Source organism: Pinus tabuliformis, chromosome 3_1 (assembly GCF_031772625.1).
Source record: "Pinus tabuliformis cultivar Carrire ecotype Pingquan chromosome 3_1, CPIR1, whole genome shotgun sequence".
NCBI classification, from domain to species: Eukaryota; Viridiplantae; Streptophyta; class Pinopsida; order Pinales; family Pinaceae; genus Pinus; species Pinus tabuliformis.
Genome location: NC_142301.1, coordinates 213,029,473 through 213,055,617, shown reverse-complemented (window position 1 = coordinate 213,055,617; position 26,145 = coordinate 213,029,473). Strand labels below are relative to the sequence as shown.

Here is a 26,145-nt window from a genome sequence, read left to right as displayed (position 1 = left end):
GAGGAATCATGTAAAGGCCATGGAGTGGTTATGAAAGCTATCAATGCTAATAATTACACATAATGGAGCCGATGGTTTCATAACAATGTAGAATGTGCTTTAAAATGCTATTTGAAATGAATTTTTCTTACCTTAGAATCTTACCACTCCCGGCCACTGACCTTTGATTGGCTTCTTCCTGTTGGTATTTTAGGTGCTTTATATCTTCAACATATTTTCCTTTGTCATACCTGCATTTGGTTCTCATCATTATTTTGCCAACATCTGACTGTCAGTGATGAATAATAGACTGTTAGCTGCGGAATCAACAATCAGTTGTGGAATTAGTTTTTAGCTGTGGAAACTGAATTCAGCTGCGGAAGCTGACACAGTGAACATATAACTGAATGGAGATGGATGGAAATGAACGTTGACTGAGTGAATGATACATGAAAACTTGGTCATAAAAGGGATTTTATTGGTGGAATGTGATGATGAAATGAAATGAAATGAAGTGAAGTGAAGCAAAATGAAGTGAAATGACATGAAAAAATATAGGGCGTCAGAAGTTTCTGATTTTCGCCCTGTATTTTCTGTATAAGACTACCAATTAGTGATTGGTTTTCAGGTTTATACAATTTTTTTTTGATAGAAAAGAACAAAGACTAGTCCGCTGGAGAAGAAGGATTCTTCTTCACCAACCTTATTGCAAAATTATTTTGAAAGATTTTGACAAATTCCTCCTTTGAGAGTGGCTTATGATAGATCTTTAATCTGTGGCAATTCACAATAAGGATAGTTTGATGTTCATCAGTGGTTTTGATTCTTACTGCTCCACTGCTAAATACTTTGTCAATCTCATATGGCCCAAGCCAATGAGTCTAAAATTTACTTTTGAAATCTTTGAACTTGGAATCAAATAGCAAGGCCCAATCTCCTTCTTGAAACTTTTTCTCCTTGATGTATTTGTCATGCCACTTAGCTCTTTGATATTGAACTAGATCAGTTCTTAGGATTTCTTCTTGTCTGATCTCGTCTAGCTCATTCAACTGTTCCATTCTATGCTTTTGGGCTTCTGATAGATCCATTCCCAGTTGAACTGCCATCTTGAAGGTTCTAACTTGGAACTCAGTGGGGAGCAGAACTTCTTTCCCATAAACAAGTTCATAGGGAGAATGTCCTGTTGTATTCCTCCATGTAGTTTTGTAGGCCCATAAGGCTTTAGGAAGCCTTTCTACCCAATATTTTCTGTGTAGATGAACAGTCTTGGTAATGATGCCTTCAATAAATTTGTTTGTAGACTCCACTTGACCATGTGTTTGCAGATGGTAAGGAGTAGATTCTCTGTGCTTGACCTTGTACTCTTCCATCAACTTCTCCACCAGTTTGGATGTGAATTGACCTCCCTGATCTGTTACAATTTCTCTTGGAACACCAAAACAAGTAAAAATATCCTCATAAAGAAAACTAACAACTGAATGCTCAGTAGCAGAAAATAATGCTTTGGCTTCTACCCATTTAGTGACATAATCACTACATACCAATATATACTTTCTTTGTTTAGATGGTGGGTTAATAGGTCCATTGAAGTCTAAAGCCCAATTTTCAAAGGGTTCGATGAGGACCTGTGGTTGTAATGGAATTTCATTTGAGAGGGTAGGTTTCCCTAATCTTTGGCAGCTGTCACATCTTTTGACATATTGTTTTGCATCTTTGAAGAAGGATGGCCAATAATATCCTAAAGAAAGAATTTTATAGGCTGTAATTTTGTCAACAAAGTGTCCACCACATGGTTCATCATGACATGCTTTGAGAATATTAAGCATCTCATCTTCCATAACACATCTTCTGATCACATGATCTGGCCCTGTTTTAAACAATTCATTAGAAATCCATGAATATTTTGAACTCTCTTAAATAATCTTTCTTCTTTCACTAGCAAATAAATGTGGAGGTAGTTTCCCTGTAACCAAAAAGTTAGCTATATCTGCATACCAAGGAGTCTTAGTAGTTACTGCAAATAAATTTCATCAGGAAACTTGTCCTCTACAGGAGAATCTTCTTTAGTATTCTGAATCCTCTACAAGAAATCAACTACTGTATTTTGTTTCCTTGGTCTATGTAACACAATAATATTGAATTCATGTAAAAGTAGGAGCCACCTTGTAACTCTGCCATTAGTAATGGGTTTGCTCATTCGATATCTAATTGCAGAATGATCAGTATGAATAAAAGTTTCATAGCTTGTTATATAATGTCTGAACTTATTGATTACATGAATAACAACTAAGAACTTTTTTTCAGTCACAGAATAGTTCAACTCAGTAGGAGTTAAATTTTTACTAGTATAGTAAATGGAATAAGGAACTAAATCTTTCTATCCCAATACAGCCCCTAGAGCTGTATCTAAAGCATCTGTAGAAATATGGAAAGGAAGTTGCCAATTTGGTCCTCTCAAGATAAGCACTTTAGATATTCTTGTTTTCAAAATTTCAAATGCTGATTGGCAATCAGGACCCCATTTAAATTCACAGTCTTTTGTAAGTAGTTTGAAGAGTGGAGATGCTATTTTGGTGAAGTTTTCTGTAAATCTTCTATAATATACAGTAAATCCCAGAAAACTTCTAATATCTTTTTGACAATTTGGAATAGGTAACTTGGAGATGACTTCAACTTTTGATCTATAAAATTTAATCCCATCCCCTGAAATATGATTTCCTAAAACAATACCTTCAGTAAACATCATAAAACATTTTTCATGGCTTAGTGAAAGGTTTGTTTCTTTACATCTTATAAGGACTTTTTCCAAATTTTCTAATGCCTCTTCAAACGAATCACCATAAACTGTAAAATCATCCATATATACCTCTACAAAATCATGGATTAGATCAGAAAAAGTTCCTAGTACTGCTCTTTGGAATGTTGCGGTTGCATTACATGATCCAAAAGGAAGCACTCAATAAGCAAAAGTTCCCTATGGACAGGTAAATGTGGTCTTATCCTGAGCTTCAGGTGCTACTTGAATTTGATTATAACCACTAAAACCATCTAGAAATGAAAAATACTTTTTGCTTGCTAATGTATCTAATACTTGATCAATAAAGGGCAAAGGAAAGTGATCCTTCAAAGTTGCTTTATTCAATTCCCTGTAATCAATGCATACCCTCCATTTATCATTCTTTTTGGGTACTATAGCCAAAGGAGGAACCCATCGGCTATCTGAAATTTGGTAAATGAATTTTACATTGAGTAGTTTTTGGAGCTCTTCTTTCACTATCTCCCTAAGATTTGGATTCATCCTTCTCTACTGTTGTCTGATTGGTCTACTGTTTTCCTCGATATAGATATGATGGATGCAAGTCTTAGGTTCAATACCTTTCATATCAGTATACTCCCATGCAAATGCAGTAGAATGTTTTTGCAAGATTTTGGTTAGCTCTTCATGTTGTGACTTTTCCAAATTTTTGTTGATACTCAGTGTTTTTCCTGGAAAAATTTCAATGGTAGAGCTACCAAACTCTTTCATAGAGTAAAGAGACATTTGTCTTGATGATAGATATTCAATATCAGAATCTAAGTGAAATTGCGTATGATCATATTCTGAAGATGTTTCAAAAAAAATTAATGTGTTCAAAATTTTACTATCTTCACTAATTTCAGAGATGGTAAAGACAGGTTGTATAATATCTTCATCATCAACCCATTCATTGTCTCCTACTTCTGTAATTGCCTTTGCTAGAGGATAAAAATTGAATTTCTTTGTCGAACTACCATCAAAAATATACATATCTCTAGATCTACAACTAATGAAAGAATCAGCTGTGGCTAGCCAAGGTCTTCCTAAGATGAGTGGATGCCCTCCAAAATTACTCTTGGGAGTCAAAATCATGAAATCTACTGGATATTCCCAAGAATCTAAGGAGAATGAAATATCTTCTTGTACACCATCTGGTTTGATTATTGATCTATTTGCAAGCTTCAGTAAGGTGGGTGTAAAAAGAATATTAGGAAGTTTAAGATGTTCCATAGTCTGTCTACTCATAATGTTGATAGTAGCCCCTAATTCAATCAAAGTATTTGGAATTTCTATCCCATTTATATGTGTCTTGACAATTGGACTACCTGGATCCACATACTTCTACATGGTAGTGTTTCCCATCATGATATCTGCAATTTTTCTTACCAGGTGGATTCTTCTTCTATCTCATGGTTTCCTTCCTGGTCTTTTGAGACTCAACTCCTTTATTGTTTTCGATAGAATAGGAATCTCTCTAATGGCTTTTAGCAAGGGAATCTTGATACATACATTCTTCAATTCATCTAGAAAATCATAGTTAGGCAACAAGATTTGTTTTTCCACCCCTTTGTCAATTTGTAATCTTTCAGGGAAAGGAGGCGTGGATGAAGATGCAGGTTGCTCAACTATAGGAGTTGCTGGGGTTGACTCTTTTTCTTTTTCTTTTTGAATGATTGGGCTTCGAAGAGATGCTTCCTTGGAACCTTTATTGACTTTAAGAGAATCCTCCTTAGAGGTACCTTGCTCTTGAACATCTATAGAAGGTTTTTCTAAAACTCTACTAGATTTGAGTTGAACATCATTAAGAGGAACAATCATATAGGTAGGAAATTGTTGTCCTTCTACCATGTAAGCATTTTTAGGATTTTTGTTGTTGGGATTTGGCAATGGTTGCGCTGGTAGTTGATTTGTCTTTTGTTGAACTGGAAGAAAGAGTTGAGAATTTGGATTTTGTTGAGAAGGTTGTTGTTGTGGGAATGGCAATGAAAGTTGTGGGTTTTGAATTGGAATTTGTGGATTTTGTTGACTTTGAATAGATGGAGGATATTGATAAAATTGAGCAAATCTCCCATAAGGATTTTGCATCCCTTGTGCCCATGATTGGTATGGATTTTGGGGTTGGGGCCAAGGTTGTTGCCAAGAATTCCAATTTGGCAGGAGCTGAAAGTTCATAGGATTGTTAAATCCTTGATTTTGTTGCCCCTGCCATGATCTTCTTGAAACAAAACAAAGGGACTCTACTGAATTTGGATCTTCCTAAAAGACAGCTTTGAACCCAAGAATTGAAGGACAATCCTTGGTCTCATGACTTTCTGAGCAAATCATACATGTTTCTACAACTTTTGCATCCAAGGGACATTCCCTTAAATCATGTTTCTTTCTACATTTTAGACAAAAGATGGCCAAGGCATCAGCTTCTACTTTCTGCTTGTTTTGTATTTTAAGGGTGTCTAATTGTTCACTAAGGCTCCCTAGAATATCAGTTTTGAACTCATCAAGCATATTACCAATCTCTGCCCTACTTACTGATCCAGTTGCAGATTTGTTTGCTCTAATAAGAGAAGGATCTCTCGGCCCTTTTCCAGTTTTAGATTTTCCCCTTGAGATATGGACACATAGTTATGCTATGTCATGAAGTGGAAGTTGGGAAATGTCTCCCTTCCCCATCTTGTTTAAGATATCTATCCATTCATCTCCAATGGCTTTCAATAGAAGGGCTTTTAGGGTTTCCTCATCTAAATTACTCATTTCTTCTCTCTTTAAGTTATATTGAAATCTTTCATGTAAATCCTCCAAGTTTTCATCTTCTCTTTGCATCATCTTGAATACCTCATCCTTATGATTGGTGGGCATACAATAATCCAGGTATCTATCCAAAAATGTTTGTTTCATATCATTCCAAGTCCTAATAGATTGAGTGACTAATCCCATAAACCATTTCAAAGCAGCTCCTTTCAATGTTGAAGGAAACAGTTTGAGTTTTTGAGAGTCTTCCATATAGTCATAGGTTCGGCACAAGACTTCAAATTCAAATAGAAATGTTTCAGGATCCTCACTTCGAAACCCATAAAAGTTTGGGAGGATAGATGGTGAAATGTTTTTCATTGTTGTATGAGTTTCCTCATCGGCTATAGGGAATCCAAATGTTATCTCCTTCCCTATTTCCCCCACAGTTACCTCTAACTCCTCCATTATTTCTTCTTCCTCTACCTCTACCCCCTCATCCAAATCCATCTATTACTTCCTTTGTCATGATAGTTTCCTCAGAGTCTTCTGGTTCTTCTCTTAGTGGTGAACGAGGGAGAGTTTCTCCCTTTCTCTCTTCTTCAGGTGATTCTACTTCTTTGATTACAATATGTTCCATTGTAGAAGTGAAGAAAGGTTCTTCTCCTAGATCAGATTTAGTAGATAGTGTGGGAGAATCTCCTAATTCGGCTGCTGCCCCTTGAATTCCAGGAATCCTAAGGCTGGGAGTATGAGTCGGAGATGATGGAGGTGTATCTTGTCTATGCCTTGAAGTAGCTGGAGTTGTGAAAATCGAACTTTTGGCCCTAGCTATAAACCTTCCCCTAGAATCTCTTGCTCTATGCATGTCATTTTTTTATTTTTTATTTTTAAGTTGGGCTAATAATTCTCTTTCTGATCTTCCAGGTCACACTAGGTGCAAGAAGAGAGCATAATCAAGAAATTATTGAACTAATAACTCTCTTTTCTGATCCTCCAGATCACACTAGGTGCAAGAGGAGAGCATACTTCAAGAAGTTATCAATTTTTCCTTCTTCTTTTTTTGTAAGAGATTGGCTACCTAGTTACACTTCCCCAGTAATGGCACCAAAATGTTTAGTCAATTTAGTATGTACTAAATTTCTACATTAATTATCAATCTGGGAGTCTTAAACTGATGAAGTGTGGCGCTGTATATGTGCAAGACAACCTCTTTCTTACTTTTTATTGTTTTCAATTTTATTTTGTTTTTGGGGGTTTTATCTTGGTTTGTCTCCTAATGCAAATGGAAATCCTATTCCTAAGTTTTAAGAATACTTTAGAAGGCAAGTATGGATATAGATTTTAAGGCAATTATGTCCTTTATGATGACTTCCAGAACTTAACACTTCCGAGGATCTCAAAACATGCTAGTGATGAAATTAGTACTTGAACAAGAATGTAAATGTGCAGTTATTCGAATCAAACAAATAATAAATTACTGATCATGAAATCTCTATCTCTACTGCTCATCTAAATACAGAAATAAAAGTTAAGCTATTGCACTCAAAAAAATAAAAAACTGCAAACTAATAAAATTAAAACCAATTCACTTCACTTACAGTCTGATAGCTCGCCAAGTAGCTTTTCGGGGTTAAGCCATGGCTCTGGAGATAACGTCAATAACATGAGGAATCGATATCTAAATTATCTACTTTCAAATGAAAATAAAATCAAGTCATTTCACTTATAGTCCAATAGCTCACCAAGTAGCTTTTACGGGTTAAGCCATGGCTCTGGAGATAACGTCAATAACATGAAGAACCTGATATCTAATTGCAAAAATTAAAGTAAAATCAAATCACCTCACTCATAATCCGATAGCTCACCAAGTAGCTTTTTGGGGTTAATCCATGGCTCTGGAGATAACGTTAAATGACATGAATAATTTGATATCTAAACTAACTATCAACAGCAAATGAATAACACTGAAATCAAAGCATAACTGAAATTGAAAGCTAAGAAAAACAAAGTCAGCGCAAAGGCCAATCTCATGTCACTATTTTATTTCCAAAAATGTATGAAAATGCTTGGGCCTAGCCTATCCTGAAACACACTGATCAGTGTTAGCACAAATATACAATGCTTGGAAAATCATGTACAGGAATGAAACATTAGCACCATAACTGAAATATGAAATATACATAGGTGAACAAACTACGAAATATCTACAATGGAAATAAGACAACAGCATATGAAAACTTTACATAAATAAAGAAACGAAACCTTAGCCAGCAGGGGCCCTCTGCACGGCCTTGGTTAACACGCTGTAAGTCCAAAATCATGCTCACACAGTCATATAAAACAGAGTCTTGTTATATTGCAAAATAGAGGAAGGATCCTCTCGTTATAATAGCAAGACCAATGTCATGGCACAGTATATGAACTAACAACAAGATTACATCAAAAAACTAGCTACATGAGTTCGCAAACGCGTTATTTGTAAGGGAAATTACATAACTGTTTTTCCTATGGAACACCTTCAGCAGAGGACACGTAAAAAGACAGCACCCATGAGCTTAGCGTGTTGGTTGCCATGATCATTCAATATACCAAAATTTGGTTGTTGGATTTGCACCGTGGAGGCAGTCTATAGCTGTCAAAATGAATCCATGGATCTAGGAACGGTCTCGGACCCTTTATGTGTTGAAAAAGAGACCTGTTTGCCGTAGAACTCCTCGTTTGACCACTGTTTGACCAAGGATTTCCTCTAAAAATCTGGCTAAACCAATAGGACCTGGTCCATGTCCAGATCATTTCTACCCTACCCACGTGCCTTGTTTTGCTTGCTAACACCTGCAACCTAGAGATCAACAAAAACAACTGCGGAATCTCAAGTCAGTTGCAGAAAGTGGTTGCATTCCACAACTGACGAGAGAAATCTAAGTCAAATAGAAAACACAAAAAATGTTGGAAATAATACTGAGAGGGGGGGGGGGTGAATCAGTATTATCAGGTCAATAAAACTTTTTCAATTTCATACTCAGAAACATATACGCTACTTCAGTTAAGTGATCCTACGTGTATACGCTACTGTGTCTAAAGCAACTAGCGTATATCCAGAAATCTTATGATTCAGTTAGCTTATCTTCAGTAAATGCATCAGAACATTATTAACCATATTAACAGTAAACAGGTGCAGTATAACAGAACACATCATCACACAAAGGCCACACACATGAACACCATGATATAAGGTGGAAACCCAATGTGGGTTAAAACCACCTGCTGCAAGTTGTTTCTATCTTCCTTTAATAAGAAACTTCTTTTACAATGTACTGGTGTAGTCCTTTACCAGTACGCAGGCTACAACCTACAGAGGGCTACAACCCTCATAGCTCTTGTACTAGCCGATCCATTTACTAGTACGTAGGTGCCTACCAAAAGAATGCTCCAACCTTTACTCGTTTTCCAGCTGCTCCTGGAAGGGAGCTACAACCCCCTGGCTCTTGTACTGGCTGAGTAGGTGCCGACCTACGATCTTCCCAGGAGCACGTTTCATACATTTTCATACTGGATCCATGAAACAATCACCATTGTAGTACAACCTGCATCATCAATCTCTGAATCACCCAATACTGAATCACTGAAACCCTGTCAAGAACACAGACAACATAACAACAACCAGATCCAACTCCATCTTCATACTTCACATTGTATACGCTACTTTGACGAACCCAACCTGAGTGTATACGCTCTTTTACCAAAGACAATCCGCGTACAGATCTGTAAATTCAAACTTAAAACTCCGCAGCTATATCAGACATCAAAACATACCCAGATCATAACAATAAACATGCGTCAATAGATCTAGTCTATTCACAGTCAAACCATATGAAGATAATCATTCCAAGCCTTGAGATCCCGTTCCATCGTTCATCATCTTCCTCCACATGAGTGAAACCTTGGTTCAGATCACCAACCCATAACCAGCATTTGGATCTCTCACCTCATCAGATATTCATCACTCACACACTCTCACAATCTGGTCTAATGATCTTCTCCTTATATAGGCTTAGGCCCTTCACAATACCATAGTCCAAAACCATAGTAACACAATACCATCAACTTCAAAACTAGGGATCAACACGTCTGTCGAGACACCATGGTCCAAAACCATAGGCACAATTTCCAAGGACTAACCGCCACGGACCAAAGGTACGTTTTCACATGTACGTGCTTTTGCTGAAGCCAACCTGCGTGTATACGCCGATTTTCCTTAATGAACCTGCGTATATCTCTTTCTTGTCCTGCTGCACTAAGATCTGTTGTCTGATTAAGTTGCCATCACCTGTACCTGCCTCTGAGTGAGTTGCCATCAAGGAAAACACTTGTATCATAATGCCAACAATCTCCCCCTTTGGACTTGATGGCAACCACCACACCAAGTCACTCTCCCCCTTTGACATCAAGGGCAAAGCGTGGACCAGGATATTCTCTTCTTTGGTATACCTTCTACTGTCCATACTCCCCCTGAGTACTTGCTGAAGTCTCCAAATGTGCTCCCCCTTTGTATATGTCAAATTGTACCAATCTGTCCATGCTCCCCCTGACTACATGCTGAAGTTTCTGGTTTGGCTCCCCTTTGTATATGCCAAGTTGTATCAATCCATCCATGCTCCCCCTGAGCAGATGCAGGTTCTAAGACCAACCATTCATTCATGACTATTATTCATCATATATGATCTGTACCATAAGCATCAGCCTGCAATACCATTCCTTTGATCAAACAACAAGATGTATCATTTAGCTTCATAGGCTTTATTAACAGCTTCTAACCATAATGCCAACAATGCATTATTTGAAGTATATGCTCCCCCTGAGCCTATGCCATCTGTTTTCAGTTAGATGCATACATCAGTAATAAGCATCAAGACATCATCATCAAGTTAGGATTAAAACACTTCTAGCATCAAGACATTTCCATACATCCTCAGCAGACTATAATTGTTAACCAATAGAGCAGATACTGGACTGAATCATATCAGACCCCTTTTCTGAGTCTGTCCCCACTGCTTTTCTTCAGACTGACATATACGCGATTTTGCAGTGTGAAACTCGCGTATATAGGCGGCTTCCCTTCATTAAACTTGCGTATGAGAGTTAGAACACTGAAGTTTTACACCTTCAGCTCCCCCTGAGTCTGTTATGTTTGTGCTGTGTTGAGTACCCTGTGCTGTGCCACATCTTTCTGACTGAACTTCCTTCTTCTTCCATATCTTCAAGCATGTTGATGATTTCTTCTTATCATGAAATTTGTTCCTGCAATCTTTTGCTCTATGTCCAAACTTGTTACATGCATAACATCTTACATGTTTCATATTCCTCCTATAGCAATCAGCAGCTTTGTGGCCAAATATATTGCAAGAAAAGCAATATCCATCAAAGTACCTTGAATGTGATGATCTTTCTGCATGATGGTCTTGAAACCTTCTTCTTCTACATATGGCTGCAACATGTCCAAGATTATGACATACATAACATTCAACATTATTCATGGGAGGAGTAAAAGGTTTTCTTTGAGGAGTCCCTTTCCTTGATTGTTGATGGGGTTGTCCTTCCATCTCCTTGTAGAGCCTTTTAGATTTTGCATTAGAGTTTCTTGTCTTACTTTGTGAACCAGATTCACCTTCAATAGACTCATGAAAACCAAGACCAGTTTTGATAGCGGGGGATCTTTGACTACTAAGAATATCATCCAAGATCTTAGTACTATCTTGAAATCGTAATAGTTTATCTTTTTCTTCTAATTTACTTTTCAAGATATTTACCTCAACTTGATGTCGTTCTTCTTTTTCCAGGCATTGCTTCTTCAAGGTCTCTTCAGCTTTCCTTCCTTCATCCAACTGATGCCTTAGTTTGAGGATCTGGTTTTCTTGCTCTTTATTCAGCGCTAGCAGCATTTGTCGAATTCTGGAGGCATATTTCACCTGATATTTTAATCTGATGATTTCTTCTTTGAGGGCATTCTCCCTTTTGCCAGGTAGATCTTGCTGATCTACAATTTGATCTGAGGCTTCATTTGCTTGTACATCTTCAATATGAGGCGATTCAGGATCTGAATTCTTGCTTCCACTCAACGGCAGGTTGTCATTGTTCCTTTGAGCTGTTTTCTTCTTCTGACGCGCTTTCTTCCCCATTGTTCTACGAATCTCCTTCAAGCGATCAAGCTTCTCTGAAGGACCTGCTCTGATACCAATTGTTGGAAATAATACTGAGAGCGGGGGGGGTGAATCAGTATTATTAGGTCAATAAAACTTTTTCAATTTCATACTCAGAAACATATATGCTACTTCAGTTAAGTGATCCTACGTGTATACGCTACGGTGTCTAAAGCAACTAGCGTATATCCAGAAATCTTATGATTCAGTTAGCTTATCTTCAGTAAATGCATTAGAACATTATTAACCATATTAACAGTAAACAGGTGCAGTATAACAGAACAGATCATCACACAAAGGCCACACACATGAACACCATGATATAAGGTGGAAACCCAATGTGGGTGAAAACCACCTGCTGCAATTTGTTTCTATCTTCCTTTAATAAGAAACTTCTTTTACAATGTACTATTGTAGTCCTTTACCAGTATGCAGGCTACAACCTGCAGAGGGCTACAACCCTCATAGCTCTTGTACTATCCGATCCATTTACTAGTACGTAGGTGCCTACCTATAGAATGCTCCAACCTTTACTCGTTTTCCAGCTCCTCCTGGAAGGGAGCTACAACCCCCATGGCTCTTGTACTGGCTGATATGTTTACCAGTACGTAGGTGCCGGCCTACGATCTTCCCGGGACCACGTTTCATACATTTTCATACTGGATCCATGAAACAATCACCATTGTAGTACAACCTGCATCATCAATCTCTGAATCACCCAATACTGAATCACTGAAACCCTGTCAAGAACACAGAAAACATAACAACAACCAGATCCAACTCCATCTTCATACTTCACATTGTATACGCTACTTTGACGAACCCAACCTGTGTGTATACACTCTTTTACCAAAGACAACCCGCGTACAGATCTGTAAATTCAAACTTAAAACTTCGCAGCTATATCAGACATCAAAACATACCCAGATCATAATAATAAACATGTGTCAATAGATCTAGTCTATTCACAGTCAAACCATATGAAGATAATCATTCCAAGCCTTGAGATCCTGTTCCATCGTTCATCATCTTCCTCCACATGAGTGAAACCTTGGTTCAGATCACCAACCCATAACCAGCATTTGGATCTCTCACCTCATCAGATATTCATCACTCACACACTCTCACAATCTGGCCTAATGATCTTCTCCTTATATAGGCTTAGGCCCTTCACAATACCACGGTCCAAAACCATAGTAACACAATACCATCAACTTCAAAACTAGGGATCAACACGTCTGTCGAGACACCATGGTCCAAAACCATAGGCACAACTTCCAAGGACTAACCGCCACGGACCAAAGGTACGTTTTCACATGTATGCGCTTTTACTGAAGCCAACCTGCGTGTATACGCCGATTTTCCTTAATGAACCTGCGTATATCTCTTTCTTGTCCTGCTGTACTAAGATCTGTCCTCTGATTAAGTTGCCATCACCTGTACCTGCCTCTGAGTGAGTTGCCATCAAGGACAACACTTGTATCATAATGCCAACAAAAACATAGTTAGAAAACCACTTGAATGCACTCTCAGAATCAATATGTAATGATCATTGATAGCTTCTGAGGCACTGGTGAGGGGAAAAGCCTAGAAAACGATGTAGAAGAGATGTAGTTTCAGGGCTCAACAGAGAGCCCTATGAAGGATGGTAGAGGAGGGGGCTCCACTCCCTCCTACAACGAGGCCATGGCCAGCAGAGGCAAGAAGTCTGTAGAAAATTCTTGGAGAACAGGGGTGGAAGGAAAAAGAATTAGGGAAGAGGAAATAGAAGAACCCATAGATAAGGATCAATATGGCACAAAAGACAAAGAGGTAGAAGACAAAAAACAGGGAACTAAAGAAAAGAAAGGCAAGGGACCCTACAAACCTAAAGCAAAAATAACTCCCAGGGTTATTTTAAATAATCCAGAGCTGCAGGCGCACAGGGAGCACATGGGGACATATGCCATCATCTGTAAGTTCATGGGGCTATGGCCCACTGAAAAAGCTTTACATTCATGGATTAAATACCACTGGAAACCTAAAGGGAGCATAGATCTTCATCTCAGGTCTAAGGGTTTCTTTACGGTGGTGTTCACCAATATTGAAGACAAGGACAGAATATTTGAAGGAGGGCCTTACTTCTATGTTGCTGCGGGGCTCGACATGAGACCATGGATGATGAACTTTGTTCCAGAAAGGGAAACTTTTACTTTAGTACCGGTCTGGGTAAGGCTCTATTCTCTACCTCTTGATTACTGGCAAAATGAATCATTAGTAGCCATAAGCAATAAATTAGGTCACTATGCTAAAGCCTCTAAAGCCACTAGAAGGGGAAAATATACTTCTTTTGCTAGGATATGTGTGGAAATGGATATATTAGGAGCTCTATTGGATGAGATGATCTTGGAAGTTTTTGATGAATAATGGGTGCAAACAGTAGATTATGAGAACATTCTGTTCAAATGTCACAAATGCCATGAACATGGACATCTTTTCAGAGAATATCCGCCCAACAAAGAAATAAACAAAAGCAAAATCAACACAATGAAAGAACTAGATAGCTTCCAGAAAGAGGTTAATCGAAGTAAAGGAGATAAAAGAGGACCGAAAAAATCAGCAACGCAAAGGACAATAATTCAGGCAGAACAGTTTCCAGGTGCTTCAGGAAGAGGAAGAGATTACTAAAGAAGATCAAGCAATGGAAGGAAGTTCTGTAAAAAAGCAGAAGGATGAAAACCTGGAACAAACACAAAAAATTGAGTACCAGAAAGAAGCCACTATGAGCGATGTTGAACAAGAAATGGATCAGGAAATGACCTAGAATGATACGGACCCAGAGGACCATGAACTATTAGAAATTCTTGACAAAGAAAACGTAGATCTAGAAGGATTCTTGAGGCAAGGAACTATGGGGGGAGTGGATTCGCTACCTCAAGAAGAACTCAGCAAAGTACAATAGCTGTTTCTATGGAAAACGCAGACTAAGGAGCTAGAGTGAGGGAACAACATAGATAAGCAGGACAATCTAGGTGTGAAAACGATGAAAACTACTCTGGGACTAGCTACTAGAAACCCAAGCAAGAAAAGAGGTAGGAAAAAGCAGAATGAACTCTTGATGGAGTGTGGAAAGCTGATGATTGATTCAGGTATGATGAAAGATCTAGCTAGTTACTCCTTTACAAATATTTTATAATGAAGGTGATATCTTGGAATATTAGAGGTCTAGGGAGTAAGAGAAAGCAGAGAATGCTTAGTAACAGAATGAAACAAGAAACGCCAGATATAATGTTCATCCAAGAAATGAAATGTTCCATTCAAAAGGTAAGACAAATTCACAGCAAATGGCTCAGCAGCTATGAGTATCTTGAAGTAAAATTAGAGATTACAGTAGGGGGAATACTCACTCTATGGAATCCCCATAGAATAGGCATTCTAGACGCTGATGCTTCTAGAAATTATTTATCGGTTTTTATTCAATTGGTTGGAGAAAGGGACACCTTTCTGGTCACAAATGTTTATGTCCTCAGAGAATAGATGACAAACTTAGGTTTCTAGACACCCTGGTGGATCTCAAGGACAGACATGCAGATATACCCTGGATCATGGGAGGGGATTTCAACATGATCAAATCTCTTTCAGAGAAAAAAGGAGGAACAAGATCTCTAGGTAAAGACTCCATGACTTTCCAAACCTTTTCTAACAATATAAATCATTTTGACACTAATTGGAATACTGGCCTATTTACTTGGAATAACAGGAGGGGAGGATATTCCCTTGTTGCCTCAATGCTAGACAGATTCTTCATCTCTAAGAATTTTATGTCGAATGGTAAAGAGGTAACAGCTCGAGTTCTTCCCTTTGGAGGCTCAGATCACTAGCCAATTCAATTGGAAATCAAGGGTATAGGCACTCCTAGGAATAAACCTTTCAGATTTGAAAATATCTGGCTATCACACCCAAACTTCACAAGCAACATTGAAAACCGGTGGTCAGAAGACTTGCAGATTCAGGGGACCAAAATGAATCTTCCTCACAAAAGACTAAAGCACAACAAGCTCCAGCTTAAGAAATGGAACAAGAAGGATTTTGGTAATATTTTTCTATAAAAGAGAGAAGTTGAAAACAAAATGCAGGTTCTCAACCAAGCTCTAATCAAGGAAGGCTTTGATAAAGATATCAGTGATCAAGCAGATAAAAATTATGAAGAATGGAAGAATCTATGTAAACAAGAGGAAATATTTTGGAGACAAAAGTCTAGAGTTCAATGGCTCAAAGAAGGAGAGCGTAACACTAAGTTTTTTTCATAGAATCACCATGGCCAATATAGCTCACAACAGAATTTCTTCGATCAAGAATGAAGCAGGGGAACTTCAAATCTCCCATGAGGCTATCGAATCTGTGTTAATCCACCACTTCCAAGGTATAACACGGGAGAAAAATTCAGATTGAGAGCAATCCATCAGGGAAGTAACTATTAATGTACCAAAACTGTTGTCCAGAGAGGACAATTTCGACCTTAATAGACCAGTAATGGAAGGGGAGATAAGTGAAGTCCTCAAAGACATGCAGAATGGCAAAGCACCGGGCCTGGACGATTTCAATGTGGACTTTTTCAAAGCTTACTGGAACATTGTTAAGCAGGACATTTTGAATGTTGTGGAGGTCTCCAGGTCAAAAAAAACCATTCTGAAAGCGCTCAATACATCCTTCATCGCCTTGATTCCTAAACAGGAGATTGCTCATACACAGGGTAAATATAGGCCCATGGCCCTATGCAATGTAATCTATAAGATTATATCCAGGATTGTTGCTAATAGACTGAAGCCTTTGCTTCTGGTTCTTGTATCAGGGGAGAAATCAGGTTATGTGGAAGGCAAAAAAATTCTTGATAGCATCATTCAAGCGCAAGAAGTGGTGCACTCTTTAACTAGAAAGAAGAAGGCGGGTATGATCATGCAATTAGATATTGCCAAAGCTTATGGCAAGGTAAATTGGGTCTACCTCAAGAAAATGTTGATTGCATTTGGATTTGATCATAACTAGGTTAGAGGGGTAATGGCATTGGTGACCTCCTCCATTTTTTCTATATTGGTTAATGGCTCTCCCTTAGAGATTTTCAATCCCTCAAGAGGCCTGAGACAAGGTGACTCACTCTCCCCCTTTCTTTTTATCATCATGATGGAAGTACTGGGTAGGGCTATAAAGCAGGCGAAATCATCAGGAAAGATTAAAGGTCTGCAGCTTACTGATAATGGTCAGGCCCTGACTCACCAACAATTTGTAGATGATACCATGTTACAGGGAATCCCCACAGTCCAAGAAGCTTCAAACTACAAAAAAATTCTGAATATTTTTGCCTCGGCTTCAGGTATGGAAGTTAATCTCTCTAAATCAAAAATCTTTTTCGTCAATACCAATATTGTGATTCATAAAAACATTTCTAGAATTCTTGGCTTTTAAAGGGATTCCCTTCCTTCAAAATATTTGAGAGTCCTCTAATTGCAAAACAAATTCTCAAAAGTATATGGGAACCTTTGATCAACAAATTGCAGGACAAAGTTAGTAAATGGACCATCAGATCTTTAAACCTTGCTGGCAGGTTAGTTCTTACAAGAGCAGTTCTTCAAGCAATCCTTATTTTCATGTTATCAGCCCTCCCAGCTCCAAAAGGAGTCCTTCAGCAACTTAGAAATATTCAAAGAAACTTCCTTTGGGGCAAGGAGGAGACTAAGAGGAAATGGACCTTGGTGTCTTGGGAAAAAAATTAAGCCCAAAAACCATGGAGGGCTAGGATTGGACGATCAGGAGATTCTCAGGAAGGTTCTAGGGGCCAAACTTTGGTGGCGCTAGGTTCAACATCAAAGGACTCAATGAGCAAATATCTGGAAAGAAAAATATGCTAGTTCCTGGCAGAGCAGTGATCTTATAAGAATGTCAGGAAATATAAAGGGTTCATATATTTGGAACAAAGCCTGGGAGAATAGAAGACTAGTACAAGAGAATAGCTTCTGGGAAATCAGAGAAGGAAATCTTTCTCTTTTCTGGGAAGACAAGTGGCAACAAGAATCAATTCTGTTAAAAGAAGACTTCCTTGATCTTAAACAGGAGTCAGATTCCCAAGGTTTAATAAAGGTTAAGGATTTCTGGAATCATTCTCATCTTATGGATAAGTGGAGAATATGGAGAAACATAGATTGCAGAAATAACAATCTCCTAAAAAAAAAAAGCAGAGGAGCTCAGGAAAATAGTAGAGCAAAGGAAAATCTTAGTGGCAGAGGACAAGACCAACTGAGATGGGGAAATAACAAAGAGGGCACCTTTAATATTAAGGAAGAAAAAAACATTTTCCTTGAGCTGGATCCCCTGGTTCTGGAAAAATCTGGCAAAACCTTTGGAGGCACCAAGGGTGGATGAAAATCAAACTCTTCATGTGGGTAGTATACCACAAGAAAATTCTGACTTGGGATAACATAAGGAAGAGAGGTGTTTAGGGCCTTTCAAGATGCCTGCTCTGTAAGGCTCAAGAAGAAACTTTGGAACATTTACTCAACAACTGCATTTTCACATCCTGGTTATGGGACTTATTTGCTACAATCTTTCAACAATCTGATAGAGACAGAGGAAGCATCATTAATACCCTCATCAATTGGAGGAAATGTTTTTTGGATAATGAAATTCTTAACTCAGCATGGGCTCTTACACCAAACTTCATTATATGGAATGTTTGGAAGGAGAGGAACAAAATAATTTTTAAGGAGAAAAAAAAGCCCCCACAACACCTGATCGAGATAATCCTGAAAGAGCTCAAGGAGACTATGGGAACCACTATTCGCAACTTCCTTAAAAAAACTCCCTCAAATGTAGATTTAAATATTCTCAGGTAGCTGGGGATATAGGGGCTCACCATGCTAGGCCTAGACAGGAATGTTATTTCTTTGGATACGAAGAAGGAATTTTGGCATCCTCCTCCAGAAGGCTATTTAAAATATAACATTGATGGGGCTTCAAAAGGGAACTTGGGAACAACAGGGTATGGAGGTGTCCTCAGAAATGCAAAGGTAAGTATTGTTTACATCTTCCATTGCCACCTAGGTACAACCACCAACAACATGGTTGAACTAATGGCTATGGAACAATGCCTGGATTTACTGAAGCAGGACACCTGTCTCAATGTCATGATAGAGGCAGATTCGGAGTTAATTATCAACTCAGTGCAAAAAATACATAATGGAATTTCACCGGATAAAGTCTCTAACCATTGGAAATTAATTTGGGTCTCCCAAAGAATTCAAAGCCATCTTTAGGACCTGCACACTGTCAATTTCCACCATGTTTGCAGAAAGGCAAATAAGCTGGCAGATCTTCTGGCCAACTAGGGAGTTAGCTGCATAGAGAATAATGTGTCGATGAAGTGGCATGAGTTGCAGCCAAGCAGATTGAGATCTCTATGCGGCAAGCAAGTGGAAGAAGATAGGGAAGTGTTTAGACTCAAAACCATGGAGACTAGCTCGATTTGACTTTCCCCAGCATGTGTCTTCGATTTCTGAGTTGCTAGTCTCTGAAGAGAAGAGAACCTTTTCTTATCGCCTGGAATCAAGGAATTAATGTGATGAAGATCTCAACTCATCATGCGCAATGCTTTGATTCCCACAAGTCTTTGCTCAGTGGAAAGACTCTTACCCTCACAACTTCCCAAATCAAGGTGAGGAAGTTTAACTTTTGCAAGAGGAACCCGGTTATTCGACAACTAGTTTTTTTAGATTTGCAAAAGTGCCTCCCAAGTGGTTTTCAACTGATCACGTCGCTCTCAAGTGGTAATGGTGTTGGAGTTTTCGCAGCGATCCCATTCATCCTGCGACACGTGGCAGGGTGGGGGCTCCGAAAACCGCCCTCCATCACTGACTATTGTTGCACCTTCTTGTCCCACGTGAAATCATTCTCATCTGTTGGATTCGGTTGTAGTGAATCAACGGTTGACCTGGATTGAGCAACTTGGTGGGGTAGGACTGTTAATCATCAGTCTCTTTGGTTAAGCATCTTTCTCCTCTGTCGTCGATCTTCTTGATTTGATGGGACGGTTCTATTGGTTTGGGTTTTCTGGAGGGGGGCTACACGAAAGTTCGCAGGCTTTCCGAGGGATAGACTTTTGTTTTTTTTAGTTAATTCTTAGGCTTGAATTTTTTATATGTAAATTTGTAAGGTTTAGCCCTTGGTGGCTTAAGCCTTTATTTCTTTTCTGTTTCCTTGGCGTCGGGTGGACATTTGTATATACTGTACACTATTTTTTGTCTCAGTGATATAGAAGGATCCATACTTTCTTCAGCAAAAAGAAAGAAGATATTATGAACTTGTAAATAGGTTTGTTAGAATATCATGGGAGAATACCATGGCTTATCAATAACACATGCCCAAAAATCACAACTTATTTCACAATCAAAATATTTTATAACAATATGATAAGATTCTTAACCATGGATATTCATCCCCAATATTATTAACTTAAAATATTTTATAACAAGATGACAAGATTCTTAACCATGAATATTCACCACCACTTTACCACCGATATTATTAACTTGTAATAGGATTCGTTAGAATATCATGGCTTATAAAAACCACATGCCCAAAAACAATAACTTATTTCACAATCAAAATATTTTATAAATATTTGTTCTTTTTATAACAATTTTTTAATTAAATCTAAGTTGTAAAAGGTTATAATTAATTTCGAGATATATATAAAATCTCTATCATCATGACTACTAAAAGTATTCCCATAGAAATTAAACTTCTTCTTATGGTAGATGATGATTTATATGGTGATTTAGTACTAAGAGACTGCTTCTTAACTTTTCCCTGCTCTATTTTCTCTTGCTTTGTTCTCCTTTTAGATGAACTTTCTTCCTTAACACTAGCTATCTTTCTTTTAAGATTTTTCTTTTTAAGATTCACTAACATATCTCTAAGAGGAGTCTCATGCTCTGAACACAGCTCTTGTTGTGGAGGTGAGTTATTTTCCATCGGCAACTTCCTTCTACTTTTGTTTGTCTTACCACTAGGTTCTTCTATTTCTGCTTCCTTGAAATGATTTATAACTAATAAACTTCCCAATTGTCTCCTATGTTTCTTATATTTCCTTCAATCAAGATTTTCACTATGCCTTGATGGTATAAAGCATTATCTATAGAATGTGTTTTTCTTTGAACATTACCAACCATCTTTCTTAAACTTGGAATTAGGAAATATGATAGGTGAATTTCATTTCCATCTAGAAAATTCATCATTAAATGTGCATGATAAAATAACATGTTACTGAATATTCCTCCACAAGTTATAAACCTTTGAATGATTAGCAGAAAATGCCTCCATTTATTCTTCAAAGTCGTGGCTAGTATTCCTTTTTTAAACACAAAAATGTCCATACCTAGATTCGTGAGAAAAACTCTCCATTTTTTTCTTCAATTGTTCTGATCCTAAGCCATCTCTCTCCAATTCTTGGAAATCCTCTGCCTCCTGCTATGAAAGACTCTATTATCACTAGCTTCACATCCCAAATTTCTTCTTCAATGTCGTCATATGCGCTAGCGAAATTTCATCCATAAATTCTAGCCACCTTTCATGGTGCAAAAATTGTTTGACCTATGGATATCCCACAATAAACTTAATGCCATTCGATTATGACCTTACAATGACTCCCATGGAAGAGAAGTATAGCCCAAAATTTCTCTTTTGAGAGGGTTAAGGATTGAGAGAAATTTGAGTATGGAATGAATTAGAAAACAAAGTTTAGGTGAGGGTGGTCTGGACAGTAAGAAAGGGATGAGTGAAATGGAAGTGGTTTGGCATGAAGAAGATTGATGAATGGAGAGGAGAGGGAGATTTTTAAATTATATCAAGGTTAAACCCCGACTTGGTTGAAATTACACTGATATTTTTGTTAAAACCCAAGTCGTGTGAGAATAATTAAGGGTAATCATTATTTAGTATGGCAGTAGCAATGGTTACTCATCATTTATTTCATAATTCAGATGTTATACCTTTATTATATAGCTTAATATTTACATACCTTTGATCCTTTGTCTTACTGATTTAGATTTGTCTTTTATACGTTGTCAAGTTGCTTGAGTTGCAATGTTTATTAGAGTTGTTTTTTCCATAATTTTCATTTCTTTGGTCACAATCTTCCAATTTAGCTGTAGACTTTTGTTATAGCTGCAAATTCTTAACAATTCCGTAGTTGCATTAATTTCAAAAGATAAAAGAGGAATAAAAAGAAAATGGATTAGAATAGGGAAAATAAAATCTAGGCTACCAAGAGCTCTTGGTTTCCGACTTGGATTTTTTGTATAAACATGGCAACAATGTTGTTTTTCATGTTTATACACACACACACACACACACATATTATTTCTTAATATATTTTATTTTTATTTTGAGAAAGAAAGTAGAAGACTAAGTTGGAGAGGAAGAAGAATCTTCCATGACCACCTTCAAACCAAAATTATGTTGCAGATTTCTAATAAATTTCTCCATTGTTTATGGTTTATGATATATTCATAATCTATGTCCATTTATTTTCAACTTTCCAAGTTTAAAGGCCATTTGACTCGTTTTTAATGGATTTCACTAATTCAGTTTCCCTCAACTGAATTTGTCGGATATATTTGTGTTTGATAAGGTGAAAAATAGTGAAAAGATGGGTGTATATGTGGCTAGTTGACCTGTTTCATCTTGTTAATGTTTGCATGTAAATATGGGATGTGAAATCAAGGAAGACGGTCGTCTTGGATTTCACATTCATAATAGTTAATTTTTTTGTTGGAACATTATTTGGCACCAAGCACGTGATCTATACGCAAGTACCATTGATCTCAACTGGGAAGTAGTGGTTAAGTAATAAGGTGGTTCTCAATTTTAAAGCTAATGTGATAAAGATACCTATAGAAGGAATGAATGTTTGGTCATTGAAGTATACTGAGTATGTTCCTTATCATGATTTAAAGCATATCAGCACTCTGAAAATTTTGAATTATTCTCAAAGAGTGAATTTCAAAAGAAATTTGTCCTCTCCACTTAACAGCCTTTCCATTTAATACCTCCTCCCAAAGAATACAAGATCGCAATAAAATCTCCAATCATTAAATATTATGTGTGGCAAAGAATTATGAGCCACTGGCATCTAGAAGAAAGACAAAGGTGGAAAAAATATGGTGCATAAGCAAGGTAAACTATGGTGGTTCCCAGGTGGTGGTACTCATTTCAAGAATGGAGCTTCAGAGTAAATCCAAGCATTGGGAAACATGATAACTAATGGAACTAGGGATTTACGAGCCGCATGAATGGTGCAAGTTCTTGATATTGGCTATGGTTTTGCAAGTTTTTCAGCTCATCTACTTCCACTGGGTATACAGAAAATGTCATTTGCTCCAAAACATGCGCATGAAAATCATATTCAATTTTCTCTCGAATGAGGAATTGGTGCCATGATTACAGTTCTTTTTACAACACAACTAGCTTATCCAAGCAATTCATTTGAAATTGTCCATTATTCACGTTGTCATGTCGATTGGCATGAAAATATGGTCTTCTGCTGAAAGAAGTGGATGATCACCTTTTGAGAACTAGTGGTTGCTTTGTTTATTCTGCACCTCCTACTTACGAGAAGGATAAAGATTATCTCCATCAATAGGAGAGTTGGTGTCTGACAGATTCAACGTGTCAGAATCTTATTTCTCGTCAAGTTCAAATAGCAATCTGGTTCATGCCAAGAGATAAAGCATTCCAACTAGAGAAAGAAAAATACAAAATCTTGGTTTTATGTGATCAGGCACCTGATCCAAAACAATCATGGAAGAAACCATTAAGGAATTTTCTAACTTTAAGTCCAAAAGCAGAGTACATTCAACAGTGTCCTCCATTGTCAGAGTGTTTATCAATATTCCCTAAATGACATGAGAAAATAGGGATCACTGCTGAAAATTTTAGTGTACACACAACATTTTGATAGAGGGAAGTCAATGAATATTGGACACTTATGAATGTTAATAAATATGATATTCGAAATGTAATGGATATGATATCTTTCTATGGCGGATTTGCTACTTGTATTAGCATAAAACTAGTTTGGATGTTGAATATAATTCCTCCAAGCTCAAGGAACACTTTACCTGTTATGGTTGTTAGAGGCTTGATTGGATCTTTTCATGATTGGAATAATCAATTTTCTACGTATCCATGTACATATGATTTGTTTCATGCATTCCAATTGTTTTCATACTACAAAGGCGATAGTGGGGTTTCCAAATAGAAGACATTATACTGGAGGTGGATCACATTCTTCGGCCACTTGGATTTTTCATCATTTGAGATGACTCAACCATAATCTCAAAAGTGGCAGATATTGCACCCAAGCTTCTCTGGGATGCAAATGTATACAAGTTGGAAGGTATTGGAAACCAAGGGCAGCAACTGCTAATTTTCCAAAAGGTGTTGGAATCTGTCCTTCAGTAGGGTATTAATGCCAACGCTGATAGAACTTATCCGTGGGATATTAATGCCAACACATATATTAATGACATTTTCAAATAAATGTGTACCGTCAAAAATACATTTTTTAAATTTAAAAGCACATCATGAATGAAGGTTACATAAAATTTTTAAAAATAATTAACAGCCAAAATGCCCCATTTTGCCTATCAAATTCCAACCTGCATAGCGTTAATTACGAATTCCAATAATGGAATGTTTCAAAATGAATCAAAGTTTTCGATGTCAAAAGAGAAAGTTTTCAATTAGAAGAAGTCTTCTTAGTCTTCAAACTTTCTGCCATTTGTGTAAATTTATGTGTAACTGTATGCTTGGAAATTTTCTCGAAATCTTCTTCAAATTTGTCAGCAAAACTGGATCACTGATTCTGCTCCTAGAAAATTGCAACTTGTCTTTCAAAAGGGCACCTTTTCCCTTTGAATTTCGAACTGATGTACTCTAGGATTTCCACATGTTAAAGTTATCTGCTGAACCTTCAGGATTGATGGCTCCTAACTATTGATATCTCCCCTGAAAGGTTAGGTGTCATCTTCTTGGATTTAGGATGATCCTCATAGCTGTCATCTACCATTTGTTCTTGGGGTGTCCAAAATATGTTCAAAACGAAACTTTGTACTTGAAAATGCTGATTCGATCCCTCTTTTATTAAGACTCTGCCATTCATTAATTTATATGGTGCCAAGTAATGATCCAACTATATCCTTCTCTGGAAGTGATCCCAGTATATTCTCACAAAATCTGGAGCTAACTAACAAGATGTTTCAAATTTGTTGGCCTCGCGACAATCAAAGTAGTTTTGGAACCAATGAATTTTTGAATAGATTTTTGTCTTTAAATAACTATAATTATTCAAGCAAACTATCAAGATCAAAAATAATCTTTACTTCCTTCACATAGTCATAAAAAAATGGCATCCCTATAGGGCCACTTGTGAATATTATCTCTTCCATCTCAATAATAGACTTCTCTATTAATAAAAGAGAAAATCCCAGCTCCGACTGGACTCGCAAACACTGTAGTTGGTCTAGATATAGATCAAATTATGTATGAGATTTGATGAAATAACCCCATTTTGATCATCCAAATTTCCAACAACAATATCAAATATTGAAATTGCAGAAAACCCTTCCTGTTATGAGTTGCCCACGTAAGAGATTGGACGAGCACTTGATATTTTCTTCCTTTAATCATTCATTTGGATCATTATTGACATTTGGCATTTTATTACAAACCTTGGTTGTTCATTCTCTTGACACACATCATTTTCGCATTGTTTTGGTTTCATCTGCAAATTCAACCCACTTGATATTCATGCAACGAGAACTCCCTTGGAAATTTAACACTTACTCTTAATTCCAAATTTATCTTTTGCATGCAATTCACTTGACAATTGCTCATCTAGGGATTAGATCCATCTGCACATTAATAAAATGACCTCCATATAAATCGTTGAGTGCAGAGGCATGAACTCATCAAACTAATTAGATATAGGCAGGCAACCCCGAATCCAAAAAACCCCCCAAAAATTCTACAGAACCATGACAAATTTGCCAATTGTCATTGAATATAGCGTCTTCAATAGTTAGTATTCATCATGGTAGTCGAGATTGGCATTATGTTTCCTTTGAAAACTAGCACTTGGCGTGAGGGTACGCCACATTAGTTTTCGTTTCAAAGTTGTGTTTTTATTAGTAGTCTTGAATTGTAGGTTATACCACATGCACTGGGTGAATATAATCCTGCTATAAATATATAAAACATTTGGAGAGTCAGTGTTGGAGAGTTGGTGTTTCAAATGGATTTGCAAGTAGTCTTATTCATGTTAGCAATTGTGTTGATGTCTGGTGCTCCCTGTGGGATCTTTTGTGTGGGTTCTTTTGTGATGCTTAGTGCCCGATCCTCTTCTTGTATCTCTCT

At 37.4% G+C, this 26,145-nt stretch overlaps 1 pseudogene; it reads left to right on the top strand.

Moving 5' to 3' along the window:
• Positions 1 to 16,212: 16,212 nt before the first annotated feature.
• On the top strand, positions 16,213 to 23,371 carry LOC149186545 (putative methyltransferase PMT6 pseudogene; annotated as a pseudogene).
• The last annotated feature ends 2,774 nt before the right edge of the window (positions 23,372 to 26,145 follow it).